Below are 7,582 nucleotides of genomic sequence, written 5' to 3'. Positions count from 1 at the left end.
CAGAGCACGCTCCTGGGTGGGGAGGGGAGGGGGCAGATGGCTTCAGGCTGGGGGAGTGGCATTCGCTCCCTCTTGCAGGCCACCTCAGCTCACCAAGAGGTACCGGAACCTGTTCACTCTGGAACTGACTTCTAGGAGGCAGGGCTGGGCTGTCAGGTCCTAGAAACGGGATAGGCCTACCTTTCCTGCTTGGACCCTCCAGGCTGCCCTGCAGGCACGCTCAGGGGCAGAGGTTTGGACTAGGGTCCTACTGGGGAAAGGGCCTGTAAAGTAGGTGGGGGTGTTAACACGTGTAAAGAGCTTAGGTCAGCACCCAGCCTAAGTGTGGAAATAATAGTTACAATGATCCTAGTGCTGCCCTCAAACCCACCGAGAGTGGCATGGCACCCACCTGTCGGAAGTGGCCATCTTTCCCAGGCTGCTGTGAATCAGTCTCCACCACTCTGTCATCATCGATGCATTTTTAAAAAATATACAGTATATTTTTTTATTTTTTTACAGAGAGGAAGAGAGAGGGACAGATAGCCAGAAATATCGATGAGAGAGAAACATTGACCAGCTGCCTCCTGCACACCCTTCACTGGGGATGTACCCACAACCAAGGTACATGCCCTTGACCAGAATCGAACCTGGGACCCTTCAGTCCGCAGACCGACGCTCTATCCACTGAGCCAAACTGGTTTCGGCTCATCAATGCATTTTCTAAGAGTAAATATTTCCCACGGATTTATGTCTTTAAAGAAAACATGAAATTACAATAGAATGGACTTGGAGCTGCTCTCTGAATGGTACAGGAAGTTAGTATGGCTAACACTCTGGGACTTACACACAATCCTTGGCGTTTACCGGCTATGCCGTGACAGGTGGTGATGAGCACATGATGAGCACGTGATGAGCACGTAATGAGCACGTGCACTGGAGCCACGCCGGCTGGGTTTTACTCCTGGCTCCTCATGTCACCAGCTGTGTGGCCTTGGCCAGCTGACGACCTTCTTGACTCAGTTTCCTTATCTGTAGAAGGGGGAATAACAAGAGTCGCTATCTCAGAGGGTCGTGGTGAGGATTCAATGCGCTCATGTGTGCAGAGCACTGCTGTCTTAGCACAATGCCTGGCATGTGACGAGCGCCCCTGGATTGCCACCGTTTGGAGAAGCTGGATGTCGTTGGTAACGTGTCTGCCAGTAGAAAGAAGACGCTAGGCTGTCTGTTGGTTATTCCATCACTATGCTGGTCAGTGAACTCAAAATCCCCAGTGCAACTGCACACAGAGATATTTGGGGGAGGCTCTCACCTGTTCCAGGGTCCACTCCCGGGGGTCTGAAGCAGCAGCGTGGAACGCTCTGGAGATGTAAAAATGTGGGTCGAAAGAGTACGTATTGAGCCACTGCCTTGTGGCAATTCTTTTCTGGGTATGGAAGACTGACGCACACAAAACAGACACACGCCTCCTCTCTCGAGCTTACACACAGAGGATGGGGAGAAACGGAAGTTAAGCAAATGTCAGATGGATCTGGTGGGGGAAATGCCAGAAAGACACACAGGGCTGGGGAAGGCTGGAGAGAGGGATGTATGTTAACTTTTTGTACAGTCACCACATCTACAGAGTCCCAGACGGAGGACAGGGCTGCAGAGGCAGGTCCCAGGACCCGCAGGGGGGTCGGTGGACAGAGTAGGGTGAGGGGCGAGTTGTAGGCACGAAGGTCCAAGAAGCAGCGGAGAAGACGTTGGCTCTGGAACGTCCTAAATGAGTATTGCGAGGCACACAGACATACCAGCTCGGTCTCAAATGAGATGTTTCCCTCCAAGTGGGCAAGGGAACCACCAAATCCCCCCTCTCCTCCCCCAGGCGGTTTGGTAGTTCCCTCTCTTGAGTCCCAGCTGTCTGGGTGAATCGACATCTTTGCTCTCTGCTTCTCAGACCCGTGCTGGCTTCTCTGCAGTGCGACGGGGACCATTCGTCATCCTCTTGTGGGCCCGCAGCCGCCCCTCAGTGCTGGCGCCGGGCCGCTGTGCTGTCAGAGAGTGGGATGCGAGCCTATCCATAAAGCAAGGACGTGAGCATGAGAAGAAGAGGAGAGATCTGAATGGAAGGACCAAACGGGGAGAGAGAATTCCAGTGCACAAGCCTGGGAGGTGTGGGGTGATGGAGACAGCAGCGCAGTACCTCTCACCCCCGCCCCAGTGCTTGCTCTGCCTCTTGAAGATGATGGCTTGTATTTCTGCCTCGGGGCGTCCCGTAACTTTTCTGATATGAAGTGAAGAGAACGGGCTGCGGGGGCTGATCAGAGAGCGTAGCACCCACAGCGGGGCCCCGTGTTCCTGCCCCGGAGGCTCACGCCTGTGGAACGTGTCAGATTTGAAACTGGCACGCGGAGCCAGCGCAATGCGTACCCATCCCTCCCACCCCCTGCACAGCAGAACGTCTGATTAAAGACAAGGGCATTGTGCTGTTTTCTTTCAGCCTGTTCTTTGCTGACACAAACTATTCTCTGATATCAAATGGGAACGATCAGAACTAGCACGGGGAGGGCCATTCTCGCTGTCTGGTTTGTATGCTCAGTATCCCCTGGTTTCCTGGTCCTTTGTAAGCTCATTTCTTTTAAATATATTTTATTTATTTATTTTTTATAGAGAGGAAGGGAGAGGGACAGAGAGCTAGGAACATCGATGAGAGAGAAACATGGATCAGCTGCCTCCTGCACACCTCCTACTGGGGATGTGCCCGCAACCAAGGTACATGCCCTCGATAGGAATCGAACCTGGGACTCTTGAGTCCACAGGCTGACGTGCTATCTACTGAGCAACAGTGGTTTCAGCAGCTCATTTTCTTTTAACACCCAAATGTAATAGCCCGAATTCTCGCTCTATGTGAACTGCAGAAAACCAGTTCCCTCCAGATATGTCTAAAGAGGTTGCCAAGCACTTACATTGCTACTCACATACCCTAGCCTCCCGCCCCATGGCACCTTCCTCGGTTCTGCCTACAGCTGTCTCCTCACTCTTTTTTACTCTACTCCTCCCTCTGCTCTGCTCCAACCCCAGTGTGGGCCCTGCCCCTTCCTCTATTCTCCCCACCTAACTGCCTACCAGAGCTGGTGTGTGTGGAGGCAGGGGTGAGAGTCAAAATAGTTAACAACTGCAGGGGCCCAGGCAATGGCCAGTCAGTCCCAAAGGATCGCTGCTGTGTCGGGCATAATCCCTTGGGGACTGGATCTGGGGAGGTTGCGGGTCCTGGGGCTGGGCCAGGCCATTGAGGCAGTGATGGTAGGGATTACCAGAAAGATTCTAACGCCGAGTGCAGCTGAATTGAACCTGAGACCCTTCAGTCCAGGGGCTGGTACTCTAACCATTGAGCCAAACCAGCTTGGGATGACTTTTTTTTTTTTTTTCCCCTCAACAGAAACCACTGTGTCCTCTCCCTCTTACTCTCCCAAAGGAAGAGAAGAGCGATCATCAATGGCTCGTGGTAGTTGCAAAAGGAACACCAAAAGCCAGCTTCACACTCAGGAGAGAAGGCTGCGCCTCCTCCTCGGGGTTTCGGGGGCTCTGCACGTTTGGAGAAGCTTCTCTGGCAACAAACCATAGAAATGATCCCTGAAAGTATGGGCTTTGGGGATGAGATTCTTACTAATAAGGCCACGTGGATTTCATTCTCAGGGCAGTGGAGAGCGAGGAGGAATGTAAACGTAGGAGAAGGGGGAGGTACTCTGGCCACTCTGGCTTCCCTTCCACTCCTCTGCAAGGTGTCCACTGCTCCCTGACCCTGCTCCTGTCTCACCTCCATCGGATTTTGAGCCCCTCTCCTCAGATCCCTCGATTTCTAAGGTAACTGGTAATTATACGAGATAAATCTATGCACTGGAAGATCGTCATGGTAGTCAGGGCCTTCAGCCAAGGGCTGATGTTCCGACTACAGAATTGTAGGCAATGGCCAGGGTTAGGAGTGAACTGATGTAACCTTCTTTAATCATGGGCTGTTCTCCCAACTCTGATCACACACCTCACAAAGGATCAGACGGGTCTCAGAGGAATCCAAGCAAACACCTGGTGCCCCCTTTCCTGAGCACCATCAGCACCACCCCCGGGTGGAGGGCAGGGTTTGAATCCTAGAGTCTTAACAACAGCAGGGATCCTGGGGTTCCCCTGAGCCAGGGCCTACATCACCCAGGGTCCTCGGAGGGCAGGCTCAAAGTGCTTCCTTTGTTATTATTAGATATGAGTAATTGGCACCTCTCCATGTTTTCCATGTCTTCATCACCTCCTCAGAGGAGCTAGCGAATGGAGGAAGAGCCAGTAGGGACCGGGTCGTCCACGAATCAGACATCTGGTTTTGGTGTCATCAGAGTGGTCTGGGTTCCATTGTCACGAGAAATAAACCTAAACCCTGACTGGCTGAGCTGAGATTTGTGACCTTATCTCCCACTTAGTCTCACTATGGATGGGCTTTTCCCTGTAGAGCTTCCAATCGCCTCTCTATCTCTGAAATCTTCTCACGTGGCCGCTGCAGCATGTCTTTAGAATTACAGAAACTTCAGTGCAAGATAAAAGCAGCCCGAAGGAGCTGCCTGCAGGAGGACTCAGGTGTTATCGGGTGCATCTCGGACTGCCCGGGTGTACCTGTCTGTCCCTCCCGCACACACACTCCAGGCCCCTTCAAAACACCAGCCTCGACCTGGTACCACCCGTGCCGGCCAACCGTTCAGCTCCCCCTGACCCCATTTCCTGCCTGAGCCTGCCGAGGCCCCACCAGCGACGGTCCCGCCTGCTCTGTGACAACGTAAATGTCACCCTCCGATGTTTACCTGCTTTGAAGTTTCCCGGCCGCGGCCTACGAGGAAATGTTTCTGTCTGCATCACACTCCTCCTCACGCCCCGTTCTGCGTGGGCCCGCGCCCTTCTTGCTGTGATCGCACATTTCTGCCCTCAGGTCCTTTGGGGGGTGGGTCTCCTGTTGTCTTACTAGCAAAAGAGCAACAACCATGCCAACCCAGGACTTACGAGGACTCAGACACCCTGCTAAGCCCATTTGGGTAGATGAGCTCGCGTCACCCTCCCGCCGAGCATCTGAGGGGGTTGCAATCCTGAACCCCGTTTTACAAACAAGGCCACCGAGGCACGGAGAGGTGAGGGAACCCGTCCACGGTCCCCCAGCTGCTGAGAGGCGAAAGCTGAAGGACAGGGACTCCCTCCTCCGCCGTCATGTTCTCCTTTGGCACCGATCTCCTCTGCAACTGCATTTAACCAGCACTTCCTGCTCGGCGCCCAGCACCATGCCGGCCCTTGGGATTCAGGGATGGAGACAGGGAAACCCATGCCCCCGGTCGAGCTGAGGAGACACGTGGGCACATGATAACCTGGAGTGCTGCACGGGGCAGGGAGGGCCTGCGTGCGGGGCTGTGGGACGCTGGAGGCGGACACTGAGGTGTGTGTGATCAGGTTGTAAACAGTAAGTTATCTCTCCATTGGCCAGATATTTGGGTGGTTTTAAAAATATATATATTTTTATTGATTTCAGAGAGGAAGGGAGAGGGAGAGATAGAAACATCAGTGATGAGAGAGAATCATTGATTGGTTGCTTCCTGCACGCCCCCGCCCCCCCCCCCCCCCCCCCCACTGGGGACCAAGCTCACAACCCTGACCGCAAAATTGAACCCTGACCTCCTGGTTCATAGGTGGACGCTCAACCACGGAGCCACGCTGGCCGGGCCACAGTCAGATGTTTTGTTTGCTTCCTTCTGTCTCTTTCTCGGTTTTTGAAACTTCCATTTTCTTTCCCTCTTGCCCCAGGAGAACAGTTTTTTGGTTTTTTTTTAATTTAGCTGTGCATGAAAATCACCTGTGTAGTGCCCGTGGCTGGTTGGTTTTGATCTTGGCTATGTGGTTCCAGGCGTCTTCAAACTACGGCCCGCAGAGGAGTCTGATCCGGCCCGCCAGGTTTTTTGGGCAGTGAGCGCAGCCGAGGTGTTACAGTAGGAATTAGTAGTTCATATAGTCCGGCCCTCCAGCTCTCTGAGGGACCGTGATCTGGCCCCCACTTTAAAAAGTTTGAGAACCCCTGAACCATTTCTTGGTCCCCCTTACACTCAGCTGTGGCCGACAGAGTGGAGGTGAAAGCAAGGCCTCCCTAGCAATCCTCATGCCGCGCCTCCCGCCTCCCAGGGTTCAGTGGGGGACTCTGGGTTATTTCACTCTATCCCTGGGTTTGAGAATCACTAACCCATTTGCCTTCATGGTCATCTCATTACCTTTGCTATAGCAGTCACCTGGCTTGCTATTTCCTGGGGAGCTTTGTTTTCACCCTTTAACTTTTCTGTTAGGAAGCACTCCCTCAGCCAGTGTTTGCTGCTAGATTTAGCGGACCAGACAAGAGCTGTGGGTGTCTGAGGGCCCTGACATGCACTGAAGCCATCAGAAAAGGACAAACACATTTTCTTTTTTCTTTAAACGAGCTTTTTATTGATTTTAGAGAGGAAGGGAGAGAGAGAAACATGGATGTGAGAGAGAAACATCCATCAATCGGTTGCTTCCCGTATCAGAGAATGCTCAACCAACTGAGCCACCCCAGCCAGGGTGAAAGAAAGCATGTTCTTCTCTCTTAGGACCGGAGGCATGTGGTACTCTGTGAGGGCAGAGATACTGGGAATGGCTCCACCCGGGATAATAAAAGTAAGAAATAACATGAATATAAGGTAAATAGATAAAACAGCTATTATTTTGTTGGCATTTAATACATATATACATAGATGTCAATACAGTACTACTTGAGCATCTAGTATATAGCAATCACTTTACATGCAACACCTCATTTAATTCCAACAACAACCCGAGGAGGCTGGCGTTATTATTATTACCTTATCATGCAGATGAAACGAAGGCACAGAAAGGTGAGATTATTTGCCCAGGGTCACATGATAAGGGAGAGGAGCCAGGGTTGAAAGGCCATCTAACGCCCATGCCCATAGGACTAACCTACACCAGGGTCTTCCCGCAGCAGCCCAGACCCCAGGCCCCTGTCCCACAGCCACCCTGTCCCCGCTCCCCGAAAAGGCTCCTTTTCAATCCTGACTGGGCTGCTCTCCCCTTGCCCACCGCTCACCTCACTTCCTGTCATTTAAAATTTACTCAATGTGAACAAAGCCCCTGGACCTGGTGATTCTCCCTGGCTTTCTCCACATAGTGTGAAATTTCCCCATCACCATAGCAACCAAATGCTTGGATGAAACTGGATCCCCGGAAATAAGGAAATGCAGGGACGAGGGGATGAGCTGTGAAGGTCCCCCTGGCTGGTAAGGGGTGTCCTTGGGGCAGGCGGCATCCGTAGGAATTCTCTCCAGCCTTACCCTCCCTCACCAGGGCGATGTTAGCCATTAAGTACCCTTAAGGGTCTACAGACATGTTTAAACCTCTTCTTAAAAAAAAATCATAAGAACTCCAAAGTAGGAAAAGAAAACTATAAATTGAAATGAATCAAGGTTGGATTAAATGCCTACAAAAAATATCACATTAAACTTTAGGACTACATTTGGAATTCATAAAAAGTTCAGGGTGGCCCTCCCTCGTTTGGCTCGGTGGATAGAGCATC

General features: G+C 52.1%; 1 non-coding gene across 1 annotated transcript; it reads right to left on the bottom strand.

The window, feature by feature from the left end:
* Nucleotides 1-3,402: 3,402 nt before the first annotated feature.
* Nucleotides 3,403-3,610, bottom strand: LOC118718702. The gene has a single exon (XR_004987886.1). It is a non-coding gene; the product is annotated as a small nucleolar RNA U3 (small nucleolar RNA).
* Nucleotides 3,611-7,582: the final 3,972 nt, after the last annotated feature.

This window comes from Pipistrellus kuhlii, unplaced genomic scaffold (assembly GCF_014108245.1).
Source record: "Pipistrellus kuhlii isolate mPipKuh1 unplaced genomic scaffold, mPipKuh1.p scaffold_m20_p_14, whole genome shotgun sequence".
NCBI classification, from domain to species: Eukaryota; Metazoa; Chordata; class Mammalia; order Chiroptera; family Vespertilionidae; genus Pipistrellus; species Pipistrellus kuhlii.
This window is presented reverse-complemented; position numbering and strand designations above follow the sequence as displayed.